The 15817-nt window shown below is 35.4% G+C and overlaps 1 protein-coding gene and 1 long non-coding RNA gene across 3 annotated transcripts in view; one reads left to right on the top strand and one right to left on the bottom strand.

Annotated features, from left to right (window-relative positions):
• The window catches only part of tsc22d2 (TSC22 domain family 2), a 53580-nt gene that overhangs the window by 33691 nt on the left and 4072 nt on the right, over positions 1 to 15817 (bottom strand).
• LOC147838627 (uncharacterized) lies at positions 3125 to 11121 on the top strand. The gene is made up of 3 exons (XR_015522437.1): positions 3125 to 5209; positions 5366 to 8620; positions 8753 to 11121. It is a non-coding gene; the product is annotated as an uncharacterized LOC147838627 (long non-coding RNA).

The following is a 15817-nucleotide window of genomic DNA, read 5'->3' as shown; positions in this document are numbered from 1 at the left end:
CTATGGTCGATCATGCAACATAGCGAATGCTACAAAGTGACTATTATCCTGTGACTTATTTATTTTGTTCAATCAGGCTTCGCTGGTACTGCCTTGACGTCTGGATTCTGTAATAAAAAGCCACTAAAATGTACACTATTACAAATAAAAATTCCAAGAGGGGCAAATGCCACACAGCAAAAATATTCTGCCCACCTTACGTTTTTTAGTTGAACCAAATGAACTTTTCCAGTCATGTCAACTTACATCAAACTTGTAAAAAAATAAAAAACCTATATCAAAAATGGTATAGCAGAAAATTTGGGCAGTTTTTAAAACCTTGACTTTTCCAAATAGCGGTATACCTTGAAAAGTTTTGCAAATAATCATTTTGTAGTTATGATTTCTTTTAAAGAGACAATTTATAGGATATTCATAAAGGCATCATTTTTTGGGCTCCAAGTTGAATGTGCAGTATGTAAGTTTGATTGAATGTGCAGTATGTAAGTTTGAGGCCAACTGGTTGAACTAGGTATTGCACGCCTGGTTCAAAACACATGTAAGCGCAGGTTGCCAGATTGACGACACCAACAGGAGCATTGTAAACATTAAATAAAAGCTAAAAAGCTAATTTATTTCATATACTAAGCTATTAGTTATGATACTCCCAAAAAATATGCATAAATCAGCTAATTTTTTCACAAAATAACAAAAAAAAAAGAAAGAGTATGTCTGGCCCCATTCACAAATTAAAGTATTTGGCTTTTCCAAAAGAAAAAAAAAACTTAACATATGTGAGAACAAAAACTTAACATTTTGCATAAATAAATAAATACAGTCGATAGATGACTGACAGACAATAGATGTTGATAGACTGCACGCAACGTATCTGAAGAGCGAGGAGGGATCCGGGGGTGAGAAGGGTGCGTGACTTATTTGATGACCGGGAGGGAGATGCGATTTAAGGGAGATTATCACTCGTTTGCGGCCTTTATGAGTCCCGCAAATGCATAGACATTCCCGGAACTTTCGGGAGACTTGGGATGTCTGAATATCACGTTTAACAACTGTAGTGAGACGTGATCCAGCGGTACAACCTTGATAAAGACATACACTGCTCTCTGTCTCTGGAGCTCAGAGGAGCATGTGGCTGTGTGTGTGTGTGTGGTCATGTGATGTGCGTTTTCAGCGGACGGAGGGCTGTTCAGAAATGCTAGTTAAAACATAGTGTAGATGTGGATTATTTTCCTTCTAAAATGCCATTTTAACACTAAGACGTTTTAGTGTAAACAGGGCCTGAGTGTTTATTTTTCGTGAGTGGGTTTGCGACAGGGGCGGGGCGGAGTATCGGCGATGCAGGCTCAGCATCGTGTTGTATATTGGCCATCAGCGATGGACGACGGCATCATCTATAGACCCAACCCTACTTGACTATATCTACAGAGCTCAACGTAAATGAGTACATTTATAATAGCAAAATTGACGACCCATGTCTCCGAAGCATACTACTATTTCTACCACTTTATTTAATTATGGTTGGCAACACAACATGGCGTCTCTCTGAACACTGTATCTGAACACTTCGAAGCTATATCATGCATAGTAATGCACCTCATACACAATAGAGCGCGCTGATTGGTTCGAGCCAAGTCTTTCTCATGAGTTAATGATGAAAGCTCAAAGACGTCACGTCGTATTGGCCAGTACGGACGTCCAGTCTTCACGCAGGAATTCAAACAAGGATCCCATGGCCGTGACGTAGCTTCAAACCGGAAGAACGAATTTGCTGTAAATAACGCAAAAACAACCAATTTTCACTTTTTAGCTAAATTCATGCGTCCTACTATTGTTAGCGGCGTTAGACACATACATGACTGTCAACATCTCAAATAATTTTTAGTGTTTCCTTTCATTAGGACTGTTTTATCGTCAGTTTTTTTCTTTAGATTTGGCTTCAGTATTGACTAATCTTAAGTATTTGCACAAATATAATACTGTAAAGCTCCCTGTAGTAAGAATTCATTTAAATGAGAGATTTGTGAGAGGTGAACTTGTATACATCTTTAAATATAACAACTGGGGACGTCATGGAAATTCACCCTATAGACCTAAAGAGTTGCGTAACTTCAGACAAAACCAAAACAAATGCAGTAAAAACGAAAGAACTATTTAACCCTGAAAGGATACTCAGTGAAATTCTTTTCAAACGCTGCACACAACAAGCACGAGTGGAAATATTCTTTCACGTTTTCACCAAAAAGATGACGACAGGCAGAAGGAATTGCCCTGCGGGTGTGCAGGAGGCGGAGCAGCGCGGAGGAACAGGTTTAATAACTCTACAGCTCCAAGAACAATGAATCCACACAAATAGGTCAATTGGAGGCAGCGGGTTTGCAGCGCACGCTCTCTGGACACCTGCTATTAGCCTGCTGACAAATGTGTGTCTTTTGACAACTTGCGCACAGTTCAAGAACTTTCTGCCTTCTTTAATGACTCAGTAAATGAATGAGGTTAGCAAGTAAAAGCGGGAATGAAAGTAATGTGGATAACAACTATGATTTCAATCAGGATGCAGGCCTGTCAATAATCACAATAGTCAATATATCGACTTACTGCACAACACATGGACATGAGCTCAATCATTTTTGGTTTTATATATATATATATATATATATATATATATATATATATATATATATATATATATATATATATATATATCCCATTAGTGTTGACATGATACCCATGATTGACCCTTCGCTAAGCCACCCCCAAAAAAGGCCCACCAATCGTGGCTTAGCAACCGTAGCTACCCGCAGGAGCTCTGTCAAGCTTTCAAGCGAGGGAAACAAGCCAAAGCGTTGTGCATATTGATTGTGCAAATCTGATACCTAGTATCCTAAAAGTTTATATGGGGTGGTGGAGTTTTTTTCCCTTTTCAAAACCAAAAACCCAAGAGGAGAAATGCCAGCGTGGATCAAGCTCTGTGATGGGCGCTAAAGGAGCGGAAATAAGTGGTTTTGTTTTGATATTCCTGACAGTCATAAATGGTAATAGCTCACACACATCTTACCCTAAACAGATCTAAACTGTGTTTCCTACAAAAACACAAAGCAGGTTATGTTTCCCAGCCGTTTTTTTTTTTCACTCGATATTATGAGCATGGCTCCGTTTGAGGGCCTGGCCATAGTGGTCATACTAACAGCGATCATATTTTCCATCTGTTTCAAGCTACGAATATTTGAAATCGCATATCAACAGAACAAAACCGAGATGCGATCACAATATAACCCGCAGCGATTTTTCAGTGATTTATAAGCCTCATGTCCATGTCAGAGCTACCGTCTTTTAGAGATTTAAGGCTAGTACACACCGGGACGATTTTCGTTTGCGTTTATCGCCAGAGTTTTTCTAGACGTTTTTCCGGAATCAAACCCAATCGATTTTTACTGGCGTCAAGCAGAAGAGTATGCAAAATCTCTCCTTGACGTTAAATGGCGCTACACAACTTTAACCTTCTGACACCCCTCTTATAACACAGAAGAAGAGGAAGAGGGGAAGTTGTCATGGTTGTTGTTAAAGTTACTGGCGATGCGAACACGCATGGTTGGTTCAAGTAGCAGCTCCAGCTCTAGCGATGAAAAATTGATTATTTTTTACCAGTGCAAGAAGCAGCTTCAAGCAGCTTGACAGGTGGTAAATTGTGTGCAACTTATGTTCATTTATTTATGATTTGTTTATAAGTAAAACAAAGACCATGTAGGTCAGGTAGTTGAAACGATAGACTACAAAAATTAATTTGTTATGTATTAATTAATTATTCATAAATAATTCATTCACCTCCACCTATGAAAACGATGCCATCGTCCATCACAATGTTTCACATTTGACATCGTACAATGCCAAATTGGTCGACATCGTCCAACCCTACTTTATAATACTAATTTTAATCAGTTAATGAGGTTTCAACTAAATATTTTTAGTTACACAAAGTTTAACTTAATATTTAGTCAGTTTGACATATTTTGAGTTGAGATGACTAGAAAAAGTTCATTTGATTCACCTAAAAAACCTTAGCAGCAAGTATTTTTTTACAGTGTTGTGTTCCATCTTGACTTGCACTGTTTACTTGCAACGTAACTATGGTTTCATTGTAAACCAATTAGAGCGATCTCTTCAGCCGGCACCCAAAGGTGATTCTACACCAATGAACACCATTGGCTGGGGGTGAATGAGCTCCCAGTCATCAGCTTGGTGTATGTCAGCCTTTATTTTAACAAACAAGTGTTACATCGTGAAAACTCTGAAGTAGTGTAGATACCAGTGGACAGGCAGCAAGACTTTTACCATGAAAACTTGAATTGTTTACTTGCAACGACATGACTACGAGTTTTGTTCTCTCTGCTAAATAACCAATTAAACCTATCTCTTGGGCCGACACCCAATGGTGATTCTACATGCTGAATTGGGCCAATGAGCTCCCAACCCTCAGCTTGGTGTATCTCGGCCTTTAGTTTCACAAACAAATGTTACATTGTGAAAACTGTGGAGTAGTGTAGATACCGGTGGACAGGCAGCAATACTTTTACCATGTTCTTGACTTGAATTGTTCACCTGCTAAATAACTACGGGTTTTATTCTCACTGCTGAATAACAAATCAGAGCAATCTCTTAAGCCGACACCCAATGGTGATTCTGCATGCTAAATTAGACCAATAAGCTCCCAACCATCAGCTTGGTGTGTCCCGGCCTGTAGCTTTCCAACTAAACGTTACATGGTAAAAAAGATACCAGTGGACAAAGTTGTGCTTTAAATTAAAACCGCACTAATGTAAATGTAGTTCCTTATACCAGAAATGTCACTAGCATGCTAAAAGCACAGAGACTTTACATAAAGAAGGAAATGTCTGAAATCCTCTGAGTCAGCTGAAAGTCAATGCTTAAGGTCATGCGTCAAGAGAACTTCTTCATCTAAAACATGAAGTCTTATTGGCACTGCATATACAAATGCCTCAACGTCAGAGAGTGGGTGAAGGAGCCTGACAAACCAACAGCTTTCCTGTCAGGAATAAGACATGAGCAGCACACCTGCTCTTCAAATCAACAAATCAACCTCAGCAACCATTTCTAAGAGGTGCAAATGCAAAACAAGATCGAACAATTAGTGTTGCAAGATATTAGAATAAAACTACATTCCCTACCAACTAACTTGAACTAAATCTGGAAATAAGTACAAATTTTAGATTGATTTGAGTGATTTTGTAGGGGAGTGCATCTGCATACAAACATAGACAAATAAAGTAGAGCAAATATACAAACTCAGAATATTAGACCTGCACGATTCTGGCTAAAATGAGAATCGAGATTTTTTAAGCTTAAAATAAAGATCAGGATTTTCTCCTTGTTCTGTGGATGTAAAATAAAGCTTAATATGAGAAGCCTATTATTATTATTATTATTATTTCACCAACATATGGTAAAGCTAGGAATGCAACGATTAACCGTGGTTTAATTTGTCACGGTTAATTAATCGTAAAGGCTTCTCAACACCGTATTTCTGCATGGAACAAAACTGCTGCAACTTAAAAGTTTTGCCAACTGTGCACTAGTTTAAAGAATTTGAGCTTGTAAACAATACGCACGCACATTGGATCAAAGGCTGATTTTAACTATGGTTAAGGAAGTTTTGAACTAAGGGCCATTCACATATCCCATCTTTTATGCGCACAAGTTCATTATTTCCAATGGAGGCACGTGGTTTGCGTGAATATTAGTGCCCTTCAACCAGGGGTTCAGCAGTCTTAGACTACATTTGTTCAATTTAGAAGGGAAATACTTCCCTAATTTGATGCTTAGATTTACATTTGACAAAACTATTTATTTATTTATTTTTCTTCTGTCATTTATTTTCAGTGTAAAGTTATTACTTATATTTAAATGCCAAAAGCATTTTTCACTTATTTTTAAGTCCAAAGATAAATGGATTATATTGTTTGTTTTTTAACAGTTTTTTAAGCGCTTTGAGTGCCCAGAAAAGCACTATATAAATGTAAGGAATTATTATTATTATTATTATTATTATTATTTTATTGCTATTTTGTGCTGAATTAATTGGTTACTAATAACACTTTAAAATATAAGAGGTTTTCATGTGATATTCTAAACTTGAAATATTTTGAAATAAAAGAACGCATAATAATCTTGATAACCTTGATTATTCCTTAGAATATAATCGTACAACCAATATCTCTAATTGTTGCATCCCTATATAAAACAACAATAATAATAATATGTGTAGGTCTACTGTTAGTTCAAATGCTCAATTTTGAATAGATTTTGAATGGTGGACTTGAACAGACTTTAAACTTGTCCTGGTCCTTAATTCACAGTAAAGTGATGATATCAGAATACAATTGTTCATAATTCTGACGTTGTATTATTATGTTTGAGTCATATGTTTGCAATCTGTAGTGGACAACATTATTAAGACCATTTATTCACTGGTAAAATCAGATATTTGTCATCAGATTCCCTCTTGCATTATATTCAACATTATATAGACTAGAGGAGTTATAATGACACTGTTAAACGTTTATTCTCATGCACAACACCATGTGTTCGCTATGAAAGAAAAACATTAAATACTCATCGTAATCATTACTCTAAAATTACTCTGCTTTCGGTTTTATTTTCACTGCTTAGTGCGGTTCATACTTCCTGCGTATTCAAACTGAATGTTATTTACAACTTTATTACCTGTTATTCACAGCCTATGCAGGTTCTGTTCTTTAAAGTCGATACATGCTATCATTAACTAGGACGTGCACCCGCCCTCTTTGTGGTAACAGCTCACGATCAGTGGTCACAAATACATTATTACATGAAGACAGAAATTACATTTTTGGGTAAATTATACCTTATAAATACAACACCATTTGGAGGTGTCCATGTCGCTGAGCAAAGTGTGTAAAAAACGTTTTGCTTCTCTCCTGAACTTGAAAATATGATTGGCAGAATCGTAGAAATGCTGGATTAAGATCGTCTAGGGGATCGAATCGAGAACACAATCTTTTTTTCGATTAACTGTGCAGCTCTACAGAATATTCAAGTACAGAAATAATCCAGTGTACAATTAAACTGTATAATCTTAATCATTTGAATAAATACATTTAAACTTTGTTAAAGCTACAAACTTAATAATTCCCGAATGCTTTAATGTTAACAGTGACATGGCCTTAAAAATAAAAACGATAACTAAACTTCCACTTTTTTATAGATAAATGACTAAATAGTTGTACCTGGTCAACTATAAACCTGAGTCTGTATTGTACTTCCGGCGATATCGATGCTAAAACAACATATTGTGCAGCCTTACTTACAATTTATTTTATTTCTTTACTGGTGCACTTTAAATCAAACTGTTAATTTAGAAATGCAATCTTTACCTTGTTTTTAGATATTGCCTTTTAGTAAGACTGATGTAGTTGCACAACCATTGGAAGATAAAAACAACAACAATGCAGGATTAAAATGCAGAGCTTCACTGCTTTATTAAGAGACAATAGCGTGCAGCAAAGCTATTCAACATTATGCTGTTTTACACCCTGGGCATTCTTTGCAAAATCCTAAGGCATTTGCTCTTGCTTTAACAGCGATGCCGTTTTAATACGTCACTAAAGCGACTTCTATTTTCATATCTCCTTAAAGGTCACTTCCTCTTTCTTATGGTGTTCATGGGGAACAGAAAGAGATGAGTGAAAGTCAAAATGATCAAGAGCCATTTCCTGGCAATGAAGAGGAAGGGGATCTTCTCAAGAACTGTGACGTTTTCTGTATCCCTTTATACTTAAAAAGAAAGACAAAATGAACTTTTGCTGATAATGTAGGCCTACCTGAACTTTAATATTAGAAAAGGTTTAATAATACATTGGACAGATCCACAACGCACTGATTCCTTCCCTTTTTGTTGCTGTTTGGAAAGTGTCCGCAGATACCGGAGGGCTGCGCGCTGTCTCTCAAGCGATTCACTCTGTAAAATTATTCTCACAATAAGTTTCTGTTCTCTCATCCTTCAGTCTGAGTTTATTCCTCTGAGGGAAATACTTAAAGTGCTGCGAATAGTTTGTAAAGCCTGGCTCATTGTGGTCAAAGTAGTTGATTAAATTTAGAAAAGTGAAATTGACGGCGCAATGTGGATTGTCATTAACAGAAAATGATTTAGCCTAATATAGGCTACTCTGAAAAGGTGAATATTTCAGTATAATTTTATTCATATAAATATTTTATTTATTTTAACTTTCTCCATCTCACTGACGGCGAGATTTGGAGAGGGATTATTAAGTAAAACTGGCCTCAGCCAGTTCAGTTTAGTCTGCTTCAGTGGTTTTCAACTGGTTTGGCCATGGGACCCACATTTTTACATGGTCATCAAGCCTTGACCCAAATTATTTGGAACTATAATATAATTCTAGTAATTGTAAATAATTTGTATTTGTTTTAACATACACAAGTAGTGACAGATAAATCATAAGAAAATCTCCAAGATTTAAAACATAAACAATATTTTATTGTTGTCATTAAACAAAATGTATCAAATTATTAAAATATTACAAAGTAAATACGAGAAATACCGTAAACAGAGGTTAGGGTAAGGAAAGGTTCAGTTACCCTAATCATTAATCGTGCAGCCCTACCTATAGGTTTGTTATTTTTACTAAAGAAGATATATTATCTGAGTTTAGCACCAGAGCTATAGAAACTGTATGATGCTTAGGGGGGGGAAAAAAGCACAGTATCGAGAACGGATCTGTATCGGTCGCTACTCAGAATTTTGGTATCGAGATCAGACCGGATCCAAAAAAAAAAAAAAAAAAGGTATTGGTGCATCCCCAATTCTGATATTAAATCTTGCACCTAACAAATTATTTAATTTATTAAAAAAAACAAATAAAAAAGCAACTAAAACTAATTCTGAAACTAAAACAAATCAATTTCAAATTATAAAAACTAGTAAATCTCCCACTAAAAACTCATTGAAACTAATGGAATTTGAAAGCAAAAAGTCAAAATGAAATAAAAACTAAAACTAATGAAACGTCCAAAACTATTACACCCTTGAAGGGAAGCTTAAAATGTCATAAATTTTAAAGTGCCTTGTTTGTTTTGCAACAAATCACCTGTCTGTGTAAAGGTCGACCTCTGACCTCTTGGTAAAAGCTCGTCTAGTGTAGTGACAGCATGTGTGCAGCACAGAATGTACAGATTTCTCCCCTACCAAGCGCTGACAGTAAACATCAAGCGTATGCAGCATAACATCATGCAGATGTTACACATGTTTGAGGGGCTTATCAGCGGCGGTGCACAGAGCGGAGAGCGGCTTCTGCACATCACAAGATAGGAAACACACACTAACATCACCTAATCAGGCTGAAAAAAAAAATGAAGCAGCTCAACTTCTGGTGACAAGGCGGAAACAGTGGCGAATTTTTAGAATCATGATGGTTTATTGGGTGAATTTTTTTGTTTTTTTCCCCACAACCAAAAAGATAAGTCACAAACTAATGTCAAGCTTTATAAAAAGTCTGGTAATTGTAACCACAGGTTGTGTTTTATTTTCAGCAAGTGGTTTGCAGGACGGGGGAGTGCAAACAGTGGATGTTTTCACAGATTGCACCGCATTTCTGCAATGACTTTTTAAACCAGTTGCTCAAGATGTTCACTTAAAGCTTGTAAAGGTAAACATTAAACTTCAATGTGTTGGGTTTGAGAGCCACAAGGTGTCAAAACACTTTCCTCCCCAAGCAAAAGAGAAAAATAAAGTCTTAAACTTTCATTTAATGGACACAAAATAGTTTCAAATAGAGCTGCACAACATATCGCTCCAGCATCAATAACGCAATGTGCACTAGTATACTATAATATGATATACTATATAGTACTATAGATGTGCAATAGTCACACCGCAGCATCTAAAACGCTAAGTTGGGATTGTATAGTTGAGGATTAATATTTATTTTCATTATATTGACATTATAAACTCCACAGTATACATGTCGTTTGTGGGGTTGCAGCGAGTTTAACCTTAATGGAGTAAAGGCTTATCGTTTGCGCATGTTTTTAAGCGCTAAGAGCATTCAGGCACCATGTTTAATGAAAATAATTTTATTATACTGTTTAAAGAGTAAAGTCTTTGCGGTGTTATTTTAAGTTTGTCTTTATTTCGGTATTGGTGAAGTTATTTCCTTGCCGCTGTCGCCACTAGCTTGCATGGTTCGGGATCTGTAGAGCTGCGCATCGATGGATAGCTCTTCAGTGTTTGAACTCTCAGTAGTGATTATTAAACCACACTGAACTGAGCTAAACTGAACTGAACTTAAACTCTGAAAACTGAACTACACTGTTTACATTTACTATAATCTTTTATGTGAAGCTGCTTTGACACAATCTACGTTGTAAAAGCGCTATACAAATAAAGATGAATTGAATTGAACTGTATCTGAATATAATTTCACCATACCCTAAAAACTAGGGCTGCATGATATTCGAAAAATCTAGCGATATTGTTAATTTTGCGATATGTATTGCGATATGAATATGAATTTCACCAGATGACTTCAGATGAATATCTCTACTTGAAATTTCTCCATCACTATTATCTCCCATTTATGTTAGATGGATTGGGATTATTCAGCAGTGGGAGTGCATTTCTATCAAATCTAACAAACAATCTATAAACATTTTGGTTTTTCTGTGTTTGCAATAGTATTTTTATGCATAAAAATCTGCACAAATAAGAAATACAATTGAAATAAAGTGTTTTACCATTTCCCAAGTCAAACAGTATTCAAGTACAGGAACTGAATGATAAAAATACAAATAATTAAATAGAATTATTCAAAGTTAAAAGTTACAAATAGCACAAAAAGTCTTAAATTTCAATCAACTAATTTTAAGCCTAAAAACGTCTTAAAAATCTATTGAAACACTGTGTTGTAGGTCCTAAATCATTTTAAACAGGTTTTCATTTTCCTTGTAAAGCATAGAATAATATATTTTAAATTTTAAGAAACATTTATTGTTTTTAATGTTAATGCTTCCAATATTTATTTTTAAAAATCTTTAGCGTTTAGTTTTGTGTTTGTAAAAATAGTATTTATTGGCCGATAACGATATGGCCGCCGATATATTGTGCATCCCTAGTAATCACAATACCGTGAAACAGTGATATTTTTTATCCAAGGTTATCATACCGTCAGAGTCTTATACAGACCCATGTCTAGTTTTAACACGATAGTTCTCCCAAAAATTAAAATTTCCCTTATTATCTACCCACACTTATATGGTTGTAAAATGTATAATTTTCTTTTTTTTCTGTTGAACCAAAACAACATTCTGAAGAATGGTGGATTAAAAAACATTTTTAAAATCAGCCATTGATATGCATAATAGAAACAAAACAATGGCTGCTTTTTTCCCAGCATTCTTCTGTAGGTCTTCATTTGTATTTAATGAAAGACTCAAACTGAAACCGGTTTGGATCAAATGGAGAATGAGTAAACGATGAGAAAATTCTCATTTATGAGTAAATTATCCCTTTATATCAGGGGCACCCAAACTTTCTCTTATGAAGGGCCAAAAACCAGACTTGATTGAGGCAAGTGGACTTTAGGTAAATATAGTTGCCATGGATAATTTCCTAATTTCTTTAATAATATTTAAAAATGACTAGAAAACGCTTTATATTAACTAATACAGTATTTCTTAACATTTTACAATAAACTTATTACAGTAATAATCTCATTTGTAACAGAATTACACTAGTTTTGCCTTGATTTGCTTCTGCATAGGCCTCTATCCGTCGAGTGACAGTATTTACATTTTATAAAATCAGATTTATTTACAACATTCGATTGAAACATTTAATTTCAGTTAGCTTTTTTTTAGATCAGTAATAAGTCTAAAAAAAAAACAATCTCTGTTAAAGGCATTTAACCCAACCTTTTCCATCATTCTCACTGTACTAAATGAAAGTTACAATGTGCCAATTTTGGCCCACGGGCTCTACTTTGGGCATCTCTGCTTTAGATGTTAGCCATTTATTAACAACCATCACTTGAAGTCAGATTTGCTGCACTAAACCTAAATTACAGCAGAGTTTGGCAACAAACCATCATCAAACACACCTGAATCAAGATCTTCAGGATTACTTTTCACTTTAAAATATGAATCACTTTCAATAAAATGGTTCTTCTTTAGCATTTAATAAAAAAAATCTGCTACAAACATGATTTGTCAAAAAAAAACACAAAAGAACATTAAATTATAAGTTCAGCCAGGAAATTAGAAAGGACACATTCCTTGACTAACCTGCTGTGATACCTGTTACACAAAGCTGGTTTGGGTTTTTACACAGGTAAGTTGAGCAAACTATGCGTTTTTGGGCTCAAGAAGGTGGGTTGGTTTTGATTGTGTTCGTTCAACATAACTAACACCACACGGGTAACCTGCTGTTTAAATCAAACCCAAACTGAGCCAATTAGCAGTGAAAAAATGCCGTATGATTGGCTGCTGGCTTCATTACACTTTCCGATGCATGCAGAGAATACGCGACGCTGTTGTTCAGTATTGCAATATCGTTATTTTATATTTCTTATATATAATCTTTTCCTAAAAAAAAAAAAGCAATTTTATCAGGATTTTTCATTTAATTAATTAAAAAATAACACAAACAAACTGTGTGAATCTGCAATCCTTTAGTAAATCACTATGAGAGAGTGAAAACCTCATCAGATATTCTGACACTTGATTGGCTGTTGTGGTTTTCCTCTCATCTCGACTCCCCCTCATTAGTGTTTATTTTCAGTTCTGGCCCGCTCCTAACCCAAAACAGGCATGTATTAGGGAGGTGGAGAAAAAGACAGTGAAGCCCAAACTGATTGGTCAAATTTAGATAAACAACGAATGTGTTAAATAAATGTACTTTAGCACATGTCTATTATATGTATATTGCGTATACTATTATCATGATAGCGCTAATGTTGCGATATATCGTGCAGCCCTAATGCAGTCCAGTAAACTCTGGGTTAAACATTGAGTTAACAAAGAAAGTTTAACCTGATATTAAACAGGTTGGATTTGTTTGGTTTTTTCAACTCGAAACTTACTCTGCAACCCAGAGTTTGTTCAACTGGTTTTGCGGAACAGGACTGTGTAAACTCCCCTCAGAAAACTGAAGGTGTCAAGTTGCAAACATTTAGTCTTCAAAACACTATGAATGAGTGAAAACCTCAGCAGATATTCAGAGTCTCTCTGAATTGGCTCTTGTGGTTTTCCTTTCGTCTTGATTACCGCCATTAGTGTTTATTTTCAGCTTTTAAGCCCAAAACAGCAACTCCTGGGGAGGTGGGGATAAAGATAGCAAGGCCCCATCTGATTGGTCAAATTTAGATAAACAACGGATGCATTAAATAAATGTAACATCACATTTCTACAATAAGTATAAAATGCATATACTGTTAACACTGTATATGCTCCGATCAGGATTTTTGCAGCCAATACGAAGTACCGATTCCTTATTATTGTGATCAACCGATACCAAGCCAAGGTTCCAACGCTAGTGATTTTTTCTACTGGCTTATGGTTCAGATTTTTACTTGCCCTGCCAAAATTTTCTCTCGTCCCACCAAAAAGAAGTTAACCATTTAGTTATTCAGCATAACTTTTCTTTAAATACACTGACAATTTAAAAATGATTTAATTTAAATACAATACTGATTGGGTTAATTAAAGTGAATGGTTTATTTGAAAACTACAACAATTGTATGTTTTTTTTTGCTGGTTTAAAACCCACCAAAATGCCTAATTTTAGAAACCGGCTCATTACATCAGTCTATAATACCGTCTATATTTTTATTTTTAATTTATTTGTAAACCTAGATTTATAGTTCATTTCACTTCTTGTTCTTGCTTGATCCATCAACATAATAGTCATACTAGCCAACATTTTAATCAATTATGACCTTTGAGTTTAGTTTTTTTTTTTTTGTTTAAATGTAGACTAAGAATGCTAAAGAAAGTCTATGAAGGGGGTCTGTGCAGGGGTGCATTGCTCATCACAATACCGGGACTGCAGTCAGATTATATAGCAATGTTGATCTTTCTTTCGAGGTGTCAAAATGAACAAAACAAATAAACAAAACAATTGGCCTAATACAAAATATAAGAATAAAAATATGGAAAAATGATCAAATGGTAATTTCGGTGAATTTTTTCGGTTAACAGATAACAGCACTCGTTAATATTTCAGCATGCTCTCACTTTCATATTAGATATGAAACGCACATTTGCCGGTAGAAATGACATCCTGCCCAACTCATCATTCTCTCTTCATATAGCCGTATATATGGCCATTACACAACCATATATACTGTGATATAGGCTGGTTCGTTGGATCGTTTTGTTTCACTACAATCGATCCGCTCAATCGAGCCAAGACCACCTCATTCTGGCGATCTCAGACCTACTGATTAGGCACGGACTCAAGCACGATTGAAAGATTTACATATGCTACGAACCGCACTAACTGAGCAAACGAGATAGGTTTCAAAACAAACGTCTAGGCATGAAACAAACAGTCACAACTTTAGTGACAAGGCAGCACTGGCCCCAATTAGGCAAGTGTCCATTCTTTATACTGTCCCGAACGTTTTGCATGCTGGCCCTGGGCCAGTGGGCAGTCCTTATTGTTAAGTCCTGCAAGTACTGACTCTGATGCTTTAAGCTTTATATAACTTTGCCATTACATAAGCACATGTTCCCGCTATGTATGAGATCTGGCACCTAAGATCACCTAAGAGAATTAATCCAGGATGTTGCATACACGTAATGGTCAGAAGCAGCTTTACAAAAAAAAATAGATAAAACAGACTACTGTATAACCCGGGTTGTAAACTCGTAAACAAACACTTGCAATCAGTTCACGAGATCGGCCAGAGCAGCGAGTACCGATAAAGTCGTGAAATGTGATTATCGGCAGATACTGATCTTCGGCCGATCAATCGGAGCATCCCGATTTGCGATAATCGTACAGCCCTAATGCAGTCCTGGGTTAAACACTATGACTGAGTGAAAACCTCAGCAGATATTGAGACTTTTGATTGGCTGTTGTGGTTTTCCTCTCTTGTCTCACTTCTCGCCATTAGAGTTTATTTTCAGCTCTGGCTCGCTCCTAACCCAAAACAGCAACTACTAGGGAGGCGATAAAGACAGCAAGATCAAATCTAATTGGTCAACAAACAAACCAACGAAAAAATAAATATATGTCTTTTATCGAACATCTCTGCAATAGGTATATGATCATTTTGCAATATTTTGTGCAGCTCTAGTTTCAATAACTTTTTAAAATAGAAATATTAAATAAATAAAGCAAATGACAGATTACAGTACCTCAAAGTGTGAAATGTGTCACATTTGCCATCGCTCACACAATTAGTATTAAACTTGCTATATAATTAAATGCTCAAGTGACACACATAACATACTGAGTCAAACTTGAGATCTCCTTTCACATCAAATTAAATAAGAGATTTTTTTTAACAAAAAACTAATATTTACAAGTATCATTGATCCATCATGATCATCCTAAATTTGTTTATATTTTAATTAATTTAATATTTCTTGCTGACTAATGGGGATTTGAAGGATAGCGACAAAGAATAAAAGATTTAATGTCATGAAATTACAAATTTGGTACGGACAATGCTTGAAAATAAGCATTAAAAATAAACTAATTCATAAAATAATAAATTATTTAATCGAAACAAAAACAACTTTAAATATA

The sequence above is a fragment of the Danio rerio genome, chromosome 22 (genome assembly GCF_052040795.2).
Source record: "Danio rerio strain M-AB ecotype USA chromosome 22, GRCz13ab, whole genome shotgun sequence".
In the NCBI taxonomy this organism is placed as follows: Eukaryota; Metazoa; Chordata; class Actinopteri; order Cypriniformes; family Danionidae; genus Danio; species Danio rerio.
Note: the sequence above shows the minus strand (reverse complement) of the source record. Positions and strands in the feature narration are given on the sequence as shown.